The sequence below is a fragment of the Dipodomys merriami genome, unplaced genomic scaffold, assembly GCF_024711535.1.
Source record: "Dipodomys merriami isolate MVZ:Mamm:240054 unplaced genomic scaffold, mDipMer1.0.p SCAF_3661, whole genome shotgun sequence".
Lineage (NCBI taxonomy): Eukaryota > Metazoa > Chordata > Mammalia > Rodentia > Heteromyidae > Dipodomys > Dipodomys merriami.
In genome coordinates, this window is record NW_027205228.1 from 1 (window position 1) to 11,680 (window position 11,680).

General features: G+C 43.0%; 1 long non-coding RNA gene across 1 annotated transcript; it reads left to right on the forward strand.

Annotated features, from left to right (window-relative positions):
- The first annotated feature begins 4,362 nt into the window (after positions 1 to 4,362).
- On the forward strand, positions 4,363 to 7,694 carry LOC138804472 (uncharacterized). The gene is made up of 2 exons (XR_011365272.1): positions 4,363 to 4,677; positions 5,076 to 7,694. It is a non-coding gene; the product is annotated as an uncharacterized lncRNA (long non-coding RNA).
- The last annotated feature ends 3,986 nt before the right edge of the window (positions 7,695 to 11,680 follow it).

Sequence of the window (11,680 nt, forward strand, 5' to 3'; positions counted from 1 at the left end):
ACCAAAAACAACATTTGTATCTTTTGTTCTTCATCTGGAGAAATGAGAAATTTCTTTGATCATTGATTGTTGAGCACTAGCCTTGACTTAAGCCTGTTTTATCCTGTACTGATCTTTGTTTTTGTTGTTGTCTGTTGTGGGGCTTGAGCTCAGGGCCTGGACACTGTCCCAGAACCTTTTTGTGCTCACAGCTAGTGCTCTACCACTTGAGCCACAGCACCACTTCTGGGTTTTTGAGTTTTAGAGATAAGAGGCTGACAGGGACTTTGCTGACTAGGTTGGCTTTGAACAATGATCCTCAGATCTCAGCCTCCTGAGTACCTAGGATTACAGGCGTGAGCTTGTAATTATAGCTCAGCTTGTGCTGAGCCTCTCACTGTGGAAACTCAGGTTATTTCCTTATAGGAAAGAATTAGAAAATATTCTGTGATTACTGCCTTTCTATTCTTCCCTCATTTCTGTATCAGACTTCCTGTTACACAGGTGCTGGAATTTCTGGATGGATTATCTGTGTTTCTAGTATTTTCTTCCTTGTTATCCATTGTTTAGTCTTTTATGTATTTATATTTGATAGATTATCTTCTACTCTGTCTTATGATCCTTAGGTTTTTATTTCTCCAATCACATCCTTATTTTCCAAGAGTTCTTTCAGCTTTGTTATGACTCTTTTAATAGAATCATATTTTAACTTTATGGATTCAGTGTCTCTGGCTGCTCTCTCTCACAGGCTAAGGACAGATTTTGTTTTTCTCTTTCAGTTTTTCATCTTCCTGAATAGCATTTGTTCCTCTCTCCTCTCACCTCTGACACCTCCAAAGTATGTTTCCTATCTTCTCTTTTTCTGTTGTCGTTCTTTTCTCTTACATCAATCTTCTTTGGTTGTCTGCTTTCATTTAAGCATGGGTACCAATGACAGGGTTCATCCAGACCTTTTTGTGTGCATGTATGTTTGCATTTTATGATGATTGGTTGGGCTGACTTAGGAGAATTCTGAGGGGTATTTTCTTCTTGAAGTCTTTTCTCTGTGAGATGTTTGGGTTCTGCAGAAAACAATTTCTCATATCTTGCTAGAAAATGTGGCTATCTCTGCTTTGGTATTCCAATTAGAAAAAAATGCGAAGCCCAGCGCTGGTGGTTCACACCTGTAATCCTAGCTACTCAGGTGGCTGAGATCTGAGGATCTCAGTTCAAAGCCAGCCCAGGCAGGAAAGTCCTTGAGACTCTTATCTCCAATAAACTACTCAGAAAACCAGAAGTGGTGCTGTGGCTCAAGTGGTAGAGCGCTTGCCTTGAGCTGAAAAGCTGAGGGACAGCACCCAGGTTCAGAGTTGAAACCCCACGATGACAAAAAAAATAAGACAGAAGGAAAGAAATGCTAGAGTCTCAGCAACCTCAGGTTTCCTTATCTACTCTGAGTTCTTGTTTTTATTCATGCTTCAGAATCAATTGTCAGCATGGTTTGGGGCACAACTCCCCTAAGTTAGGGAAGACGTGTGGAATGGTTTTTCTTCTTTTTTCCCCCAAGTATTTTTTATTATGAAATTTTTCAACCTTTTTTTTGCTGATCCTGGAGCTTGATCTCAGGGTCTGCTTACTGTCCTTTAGCTCTTTTGCTCAAAGCTGGTGTTCTACCACTTAAGGCAGACCTCTACTTCTATCTTTGTGTTGGTGCATTGGAGATAAGATTCTCTCTAATTTTTGGCTTAGACTGGCTTTGAACCATGACCCTCAATATCTCTGCCTCCTGCATAGCTAGGATTACAGATGTTAGCCACTGATGCCTAACAATTGTGTTTTATATGCCAACTCTTGGATCCTTTCACCCCTTTAAGTTTTATACATAAACCCTTACAATCTCCAATTTCCATACAGGCACAGAGAGGCAGTTTTACACAAGAAGAGATTCATGTCATGGAGGCAAGGAGGAGGATACGGGAATGGAGTCTGGATCCTGGCAGGTAATAGCTATTTCAGATCGAATTGTAGAATAAATGAGCACATTTATTCTCACATGTTGGGATGACCAAAATGATGAGTGTTTGGGGGAAAATAGGAGGCTCCAACTGACCACTCCTCCAAGAGATTTCCATTTGCCTGAGGCACTGGATATTATATTTGCAGTCCAATGATAATGGGGTCAACATGGATAATATTCATAATGGTGGGCATTCATCTGTAGTCTGACCTCTGGACACCTCCAGAATCAGAACAGATTTGCTCAAATGAGTTCTAGATTTAGTCCTTATCCAGATGTCATACAGAGTCCCCCAAAGTGCTGAAATCAGGAGCAGACCCAGTTTAAATAAAGCAGTATCCTATGTCCATTGATGCCTGAAAAGTCATAATTCCACATATACGCAGGTTGATAAAAGGAGTCATACAGACGCAATCAGCCAGAAACACACCTTTACTGCGCGTTCAGAAGCCCAACAGCTCCAATTATAGGCCAGTTCAGGACATGAGAGAAGTAAATAAAAGAGTAATGGACATTCATTCAACTGTGCCAAATCCTTATACTTTGCTGAGTTCCTTACCTCTGGATAGGAAATGGTATTCAGTCCTGGACTTAAAAGATGCCTTTTTCAGCCTTCCCCTGGCCCTGAAAAGACAGGTATTGTTTGCATTTGAGTGGTATGATCCTGAGGGAGGCATCAGTGGACAGCTAATCTGGACTAGACTTCCCCAGGGATTCAAAAATTTCCCTACTCTGATGAAGCACTTCATGAAAACCTACATGAGTATCGGGAAAGGAACCCAGGGGTGAGTCTGTTGCAGTATGTTGATGATCTACTGATAGCCACTAAGACCAAATTAGAATGCAGAGAAGGAACTGCCAATCTGTTACAAACTCTGGAAGGGCTGGGGTATCGGGCATCGGCTAAGAAAGCCCAGCTTTGTAAACCAGAAATACAGTATTTGGGATATATCCTCAGAGATGGGCAGAGGTGGCTGACTGAGGCAAGGAAAGAGACTGTGTTAAAGATACCCTCTCCAAAAACTCCAAAGCAAGTGAGGGAGTTTCTGGGGACTGCAGGATTCTGCAGACTGGATACCAGGCTTTGCAGAAATAGCCCATCCCCTGTATGAGGCCACAAAACTAAAAGAAAATAACTTTATTTGGATTGATGCACAACAGCAGGCCTTTGAACTTCGGAAACGACTCCTCTTGCAGGCCCTAGCATTGGCCTTGCCAGATGTATATAAACCTTTTACCCTTTTTTGTGGATGAAAAGGAGGGAGTGGCTAAGGGAGTGCTAACCCAGAAGCTGGGACCATGGAAAAGGCCTGTATCCTATTTATCAAAAAGGCTGGACACTGTGGCAACTGGATGGCCACCATGCTTAAGAATAATAACAGCAGTGGCTCTCCTGGTTAAAGATGCCACAAAAATAACGCTGGGACAGCCCCTGACTGTGGCCACTCCCCATGCTCTGGAAGGAGTTCTTAAGCAACCACCTGATAGATGGGTAAGCAATGAGACGATGACCCATTATCAGGCTTTCCTGCTCAACTCAGGACACTTAACCTTTTGCATGCCAACTTCCCTCAACCCAGCTACTCTACTGCAAGATCCTGACTACGAGCAGCCGCTACATCAATGTGAGGAAATACTAGCTCATGTCCATGGGACCAGAGCAGACCTACAAGACCAACCACTGCAGAATCCTGACCTGACCCGGTACACCGATGGAAGCAGTTTCATCAGGGATGGACACAGATATGCGGGAGCTGCAGTGACCACGGAAGATCAGGCAGTATGGGCCGAAGCATTGCCCAGAGGGACCTCAGCCCAGTGAGTGGAGCTAGTAGCATTAACAAAAGCCTTAAACGTGGCTGGACGGAAAAGAATGAATGTCTACACAGACAGTCGGTATGCTTTTGCAACAACCCATATACAGGGAACTATATATCAAGAAAGAGGCCTGCTAAAAGCAGAGGGAAAATCTATTAAAAATAAGGAAGAGATTTTTGGGACTGCTTAGAGTTGTGTGGGAGCCAGTACAGCTGGCCATCATGCACTGTCCAGGGCATCAAAAAGGGGACACCAACACAGCGAAAGGCAACAGATTGGCCGATCAGACTGCTAGACAAGCAGCAGCTGGAAAATTAATCACCTTGGTGGCCAGACACATACATCCTGGACCTAGAATGCTACCAGTAAAGGCAGAGGAATGGGCATCAAAACTTCCTTCCTATGGCCCCAAAACTAGATGGATGGTGGCACCTAGCTCACGCAAAATTTTTAATTCTCCGAGTTCTAGGACTACAGATGTTAAAAAGAATTCTCCATGCCTCACACATGGGAACCAGGAGGATGCAGGACTTGCTAAGAGGCTCGAAAATCAAGATAAGAGAAGGAAATGGACTAATAGAAGACATTGTTAAAAAATGTAGAGCATGTCAGCTAACTAATGCCAGAAGGGGAGAGGAAGTTAATGGAAGCCGAATAAGGGTGACTAGGCCAGGGAAGTGGCTTTCACTGAACTTAAGAAAGGAAAGTTTGGTTATAAGTATTTACTAGTGTTTGTAGACATCTTTTCAGGATGGACTGAGGCTTTCCGAACCAAGCAAGAGACTGCGGGAATAGTGACCAAGAAGATTGTAGAGGAAATTCTCCCAAGATATGGGTTTCCTGCAGTAATACGGTCGGACAATGGAACAGCCTTTGTATCCAAGGTAAGTCAGGGAATAGCCACTGCACTGGGGACAGATTGGAAATTGCACTGTGCTTATAGACCCCAGAGTTCAGGACAGGTTGAAAGAATGAATCGGACACTAAAAGAGACCTTGACTAAATTAGCCTTGGAGACTGGCGCAGACTGGGTGACCCTTCCTCCCTTGGCCCTGTTCAGAGTTAGGAACTCTCCTTACCAGTTAGGATTGACTCCCTTTGAGATCATGATTGGCAATCCACCTCCAATGATCCTTAGTCTCCAATCAGAATTATTGGCTGAGCTAGGTAATGGAGACTTAATAACCACTGTTCCGTCCTTGCAGAAGGTGCAAGGAGAAATCTGTCCTAAGATAAAAGCCATTTATGAATCTGCTTCTATACCCACTCCTCACTCTTTCAGGCCTGGGGACTGAGTCCTGGTCAGAAGGCATCACCCAAGGACACTGGAGCCCAGGTGGAAAGGGCCATACATGGTGATTCTGACCACTCCTACAGCTTTAAAGGTGGACGGAGTAACTGCATGGATCCACCACACCCATGCCAAGCCAGCTGATCCCTTCAATCCTGAGGAGGAGGACCAGCAGCATCTTCAGTGTCAGCATGGAGGGTGTGCCTCACCCAAGCAACCCACTAAAATTGAAGATCAGAAGATTGTCCAAGGACTGATTCTACTATTGATAAGCACTGTGGTAAAGGGAATTAACCCTTCTGCCCCTTACCAACTATGTTGGCTGGTGAATCCTAAATGGGCAAACCTATCCCTGTGGCAACAACAGAAGCCCCACTTAATACCTGGTGGCCAGACTTAACAATAGACTTATGTGATTTAGCAATTGGGAGTTGGGATATTCCCTACCATTATGACCCTAGCAAACTGCCTGAATGCAATGGCCAAACAACTCGTACAGCAACAAAAAGACATTGTAACTCACATGGACTAGACAACAGGCCAGGAGGATGTGCAACCCCAGCCAGAAGATATTACTTAGGGAGATGGCCTATCTATGTCTGTCCTAGGGATGGGAGGAGCCCAGATCTTGCAAAAAGGTGTGGTTATGAACAAGACTATTTTTGCAAAGAATGGGGTTGTGAAACCACAGGAGATGGACATTGGAAGCCGTCCTCTAACTGGGACCTTATTACTATGGCTAGAAAATGGACCTATCAGGGTGAAAAAAATTGTGGAGCAATTCTAGATGGACCGTGCAAAGAATTCCGGTGTAATCCTCTAACTATTACGTTTACTGAGAAAGGGAAACAATTTTGGTTGGGCCCAAGGAAGGACATGGGGACTGAGGCTACATAAGGATGATTATGACCATGATTAATTTTCAGAATAAACCTTAGACAAGAAGTCATTAGAATCGCCCCAGTGGGCCCTAACCAGGTTATTCAGCCTATTCGGCCTGAGAAAGCCCCACCTGCACCACCCCAACCTGAAAACGTAACTACCCTATAGTTACAGAGTAACACACTACATTAGTAGGGCAGCCACCCCCAGAAAAGTAGAACCAGTGGACCTAGTACTAGCATTGCCTAAAAATCCACGAATAGAATTGGTTATAGGTTCCTTTGCATTATTAAATGCCTCTACCTCAGAATTAACTAACTCTTGTTGGCTATGCTATGACACTGTTCCACCTTATTATGAGGGGATAGCAGTGGTAGGTAATGTAACGAGGTCTGTGAACCAAAATGAGTGCAGATGGACTAGTCAAGTTGGATTAACAATGGGCTGAGTTACAGGTCAAGGGATCTGCATAGGTGAAGTACCTCAGGATATGAACTGGATAACCAACAAAATCATAAAACAGCCTGAGAAGGGGAATGAACAGATGAAATATTTGATCCCTCCTAGCAATACATGGTGGGTGTATAATCAATCTGGACTAACTAGTTGTGTGCATATAAGTTATAATGAATGCAGGGGAATATTGTGTGATGATAAGATTGTTACCAAGACTTTTTTTTTACCATAGTAATGAGGAATTTTTAGGTTTATATGAAGCTCCAAAATTTAAGAAAGATAGATATAAATGAGAGCCTTTCACAGCTATTACAATTAGCCTGCTGTTAGGTGCAAGCATTGGAGGGTTAGGATCAGGAATAGCGGCTTTAACAAGACAGGAACAGCATTATTCAGCCATGAGGGAATCAGTAGATGAGATTAAAAGAATAGAAAGCTCAATTTCCCACTTGCAAGATTCTTTAACCTCTTTAACAGAGGTGGCCTTACAGAATAGAAGAGGACTAGACTTACTATTTTTACAACAAGGTGGACTATGAGTTGCATTAGGAGAAGAATGCTGTTTTTATGTAAATCACTCAGGGGTAGTAAAAAATAACATGGCAAAAGTTAGGGAAGGATTAGAAGAATGAAAGAAAAAGTAAGAGGCTGGACAAGGATCGTTTGAATCATGGTTTAATTTTTCTCCTTAGTTAACTACCTTAATTTCTACATTAATTGGACCCTTGCTTATATTACTGCTATTGCTTACTGTTGGGCCTTGCTTGCTAAACAGATTGTTACAATACAATTAATGGTACAACACACCTATACTCCTGTAAACACATCTGATGTTGAAACTGAGATGTAATGTCATCAAGATTGATAACTGTGCCAAAACTCAAGGGGGGAATGTAAGAACCAAACTAAAGCCATATTGTGACAGCTTCTAAAGTTGACTTGTGTCAGTCTCTAATTCCTGTTCTGAGTTAATGTTGCAAAGGTTGCAAAAATGAGCTGAATAATAACATGTTTGTGCAAAATTTTTGAGAACTGTTTTTTAAAGATTGCAGAACACCCAAGAACAAGATGGTTTCGCGACCCAGTCAGCAGAAGATTAACCACAAGAGTTGTCTGCCTTGATGGTTCAAGCAGACACCTGGTCCCTGACCGATCACAATCGAACTTGTCCCTAAACCATAGCATTGCTGTAATTTTGTGTTTTTTGCCTTCTGCGGGTATGGGACGAGGCCCAAGCCTTGGCTTGTTGAATAAACCTTGCATTTTGCAGTTCGGGTTGCCTGGTCTCTCAGTGGTTGTTGGAGGATCTCTAGGACTTGGGTATAACACCTTCAATTGGGAAAGGAAAAGAGGAGTAACAATGGTGGGAGGGATAGTGGCAAGTGCTTTGCTAGGGCATGCCTGTGTGCAGCTGAGTGGCCACCCATGATTCATGGACATACCTCAGCCTCCAAGACACCATCTGGCATCCTGGGAATAGCTCCATTCCATCCCTACTCTTCCTGAGTTGTGTTCCTTGGGCCACACTTCTGAGGGGACAGTGCTGTCAGCTGACAGTTTGGTACCATAGACCGTGCCCAACAGCCATGCTAAGGACATTCAGGTTGTGTCCACTGGACTTACTGACCCTGTGTCCATCCCAGGATCACATGCCTGGCCACAGCATGTTTAACTCCTTTCCACATTCTGGGTCTACTTCCCCTTCACACCTCAGGAACTGCACAAGCCAGGAACACATAGGGCTTCTCACACAGACACTTGTGACTTCAGTGGTAAACTCCCAAGCCTCTTGCTGCCCATTGGGTCTGGGATTTGAGGCAATGAGTAGGGCCAGATCCCCATGTCCACTGCATGAGGGATCATTCCCAATGAACACCTGAAGTTTCAGACTTAACGGCTCCCATCTGCGGTTGTTTAAACAACATCTCTATATGGGCACTGTCATGAATAGGACTTTGTAACTGGGTGGCAGTGGCTCATGCCTGCAATCTTAGATACTCAGGAGGCTAAGATATGACATGTATGACACCAGACTGAGCAGGAAAATCTATGAGACTCATATCTAATTAACCACAGAAAGCTTGAATTGGAGCTGTGGGCCAAGGGGTAGAGTGTTATCCTTGAATGAGTAAGCTGAGGGACAGCACTCAGGTCATAAGTTCAAGCCCTAGTTAGGCAGGTGGTGGGGATCGAGAGGTGGAGTAAATAGTTAGCAAGGCTTAAGATAAGCTCTTGTTTGTAAAAGTGGGGTTGCTGGGTCATAGGGGAGTTCTATGTGAAGTCTTTTCAGGAACCTCCATACTGCTTTCCAAAGTGGTTGAACATGTTTACACTTCCACTAACAATCAAGTAAGGTTCCCTTCTGTCCACATCCCCTCCAGCATCTGTTGTTGTTAGAGTTCTTATAGCCATTGTAACTGTGGTGAGGTGGTATCTCAATGTTGTTTTGATTTGGATTTCTTTTATGGCTAGGGAGGTTGAGCATTTCTTCATGTGTCTATTGGCCATGCTTCTTTCTTCTTCAGAGAAGTTTCCCTTCAAGTCTTTAGCCTACTTATTTATTGGGCAGTTGTTTCTTTGAGGATTTGTTGTTTGGGGATTTAATTTTTTGAGTTCTAACTATATTTTAGATATGAGACCCTTGTCCATTGTATGGCTAGTGAAGATCTTCTCCCAATCTGTGGGCTTTCTATTGATTTTGCTAGCTATGTCCTTTGCCATGAAGAAGCTCTGCAACTTCTTGCAATCCCATTTGTCCAAACTTTCTTTGATTTGTTGTGTTTCCAGTTCTCTATTAAGAAAATTTCGGCCTGAGCCAAGGAGGCCTAGGGTTTCTCCTATAAAGGCTTGGAAATAATTATATTAAGTGAAGTAAGCCAAGCCCAAAGAAACATAGGTCCCATGGTTTCCCTTATTTGCAATATCTAGTATATGTATGAGTCAAGCAGGAAAGGTCAGATAATGTGATGTTAGGAAAATGAACCCTTAGATATGTATTCAAATGTTTTTTTCTTTCATGCATTTGTTTCTAACTCATTTATAAGATTATTTCTTTGTAGCTTTGTATATCCCTCCCCCACAGTATAACCCCTGCTTTCACTATATTTGATGTCAGTATAATTTGTGGAGGAGATGGGGAAACACAAGTCATTTAAGGATACAGGTGGACCCGATGCAATTATGAGAAGTACAAGTTGTCATGTCAAAAATGAACTTTACAACTTTGGTGTGTGTGGGGGGGATTGGGTGGAGGGGTGGGGGGAGGCTAGGAAGGGATGTAAAGGGAAAACAAAGAGGAGGCTGCAATGCTTGATAAGAAATGTACTCATTATCTTGCCCATGTAATTGTAACCCCTCTGTAGAGTATGTTCACAAAAAATAAAAATTAAAATTAAAAAAAAAGAATTGAAGACCCAGAAAAAATAAAATAAAATAAATACACTGAGATCGTGCAACATTCACAGACCTAATAAAAATACTAAGGATTTTGAAAAAAAAAAAAAAGATAAGCTCATTATCGAAAAGGAGAAAGGCATTAAGAAAAACTAGTATGAAGAACAGGAATGAAGAACGACATACCATCATTGGGTATCCTACAAACAATACCAATAGCTCCAAACATTAAACACCATGGGAAAATGTCTAGAGGTTACAAAAACTGACTTCAGAAATTTCAGAACATCTGTATGTCTTTGATTACTAATGCATGATATCCTTTTAAAAATAGAAGAACTGTGGTCCACATTTGACTTCTTGATGAATTCTACTAAATATCTATGAAATGAAACTTGTAAGATGAATTTCAAAGTTACATTGGTTAATGGTTATGTAAAGAGACAGACATATTGATGAACATAGACAAGACAGCCAGGCCTCAGGGGCTTTTTTTTTCTTTTTGTCAGTCATGAGGCTTGAACTCTGGGCCTAGGAGCTGTCCCTCAGCTCTTCAGCTCCAGGCTAGTGCTCTACCACTTGAGCCACTTCTGGTTTTCTGATGGTTACCTGGATATAAGAATCCCGCAGACTTTCTTGTCCAGGCTGGCTTTGAACCGAGATCCTCAGAACTCAGCCTCCTGAGTAGCTAGGATTACAGGTGTGAGCCACCAGCACCTGGCCCCAGGGGCTTTTACCTGTCATTTTAGCTCTTCAGGGGTGGGGTAGGAGAGCTTAGGATCACCACTAGGAATCAGCCTGGACAGGAAAGTTCATGAGACACTTACCTCCCATGAACTACAAAAAGGCCTGAAGTGAAGCTGTGGTTCAATGGTTAAGTACTGGCTTTCAGGAGAAATGAAAGGACAATGCTCTGAGTTCAAGCTCCTGCAGTGGCACAAAGCAAAACAAAACAGAGAGCAAAGTAAAAAAAAATAAATAGTGGAAAATGTGTGCTTATGTAGACCTCTGACATAAGGGCTGGAGAGGCCTACGACAAATCTTGGCAAAGTCACCTATGCCAGTACACTGGCAGGGCTGACCATGGCCAGTGCATGGTCCCTGAACTAAAGGCAGAGGTCCAGAAGCAGAGGTCCAGCTCCTGAGTAGCTAAGATTAAGAGCACCAAGCTAGGAAATAAACTAGGATTTGAGCCAGAATTAAGTGCAACAAAGGGATTAAGTGCAGCAAATCCATCTGCCCAGCTCTCAGTCTCTAGGATAATAACCTTCTGTCCTTCAGGGTTCTGAAAGGTCAAACTTTTAGAAATTTGCTTCCTAAGCCTTATGTGATAAGAAGTTACTTGTAGATTTCTTAAGCATCTAGAAGCATAAAAGAGACATCATTAACCAACCCTGGGTTCAAATGACATTTTCAGGATCCATCCCATAGCTGTGTTAGCAGGAAGAACTCTTCAATGTAACAGTATATTTCAAGAATAGAGAAGATGGGCTGGGGAAGGTGGCTCAGTGGTAGAGTGTTTGCCTTGCATGCATGAGGCCCTGGGTTCAATTCCTCTGTACCACATAAGAAAAAAGCCAGAAGTGGCGCTGTGGCTCAAGTGGTAGAGTGATACCCTTGAGCTGAAGAGTTGAGGGACAGCACCCAGGCCCAGAGTTCAGGCCCCACAACGGGATCCCCCCCCCCCAAAAAAAGAACAAGTTTCACAAAGGCAGAATGGGTGCAGAGATCTAGGTCTGCAAGATTAGGGGGCAGAATTACAGGTTCAAAACAGAAGCAGGCTGTAAAAGCAACTTAATTGGTTACAAGGACAGCATTGGCAGGAAACTGAAAAATTTGTTACAGAGTTACACAAGAAGTCAGGC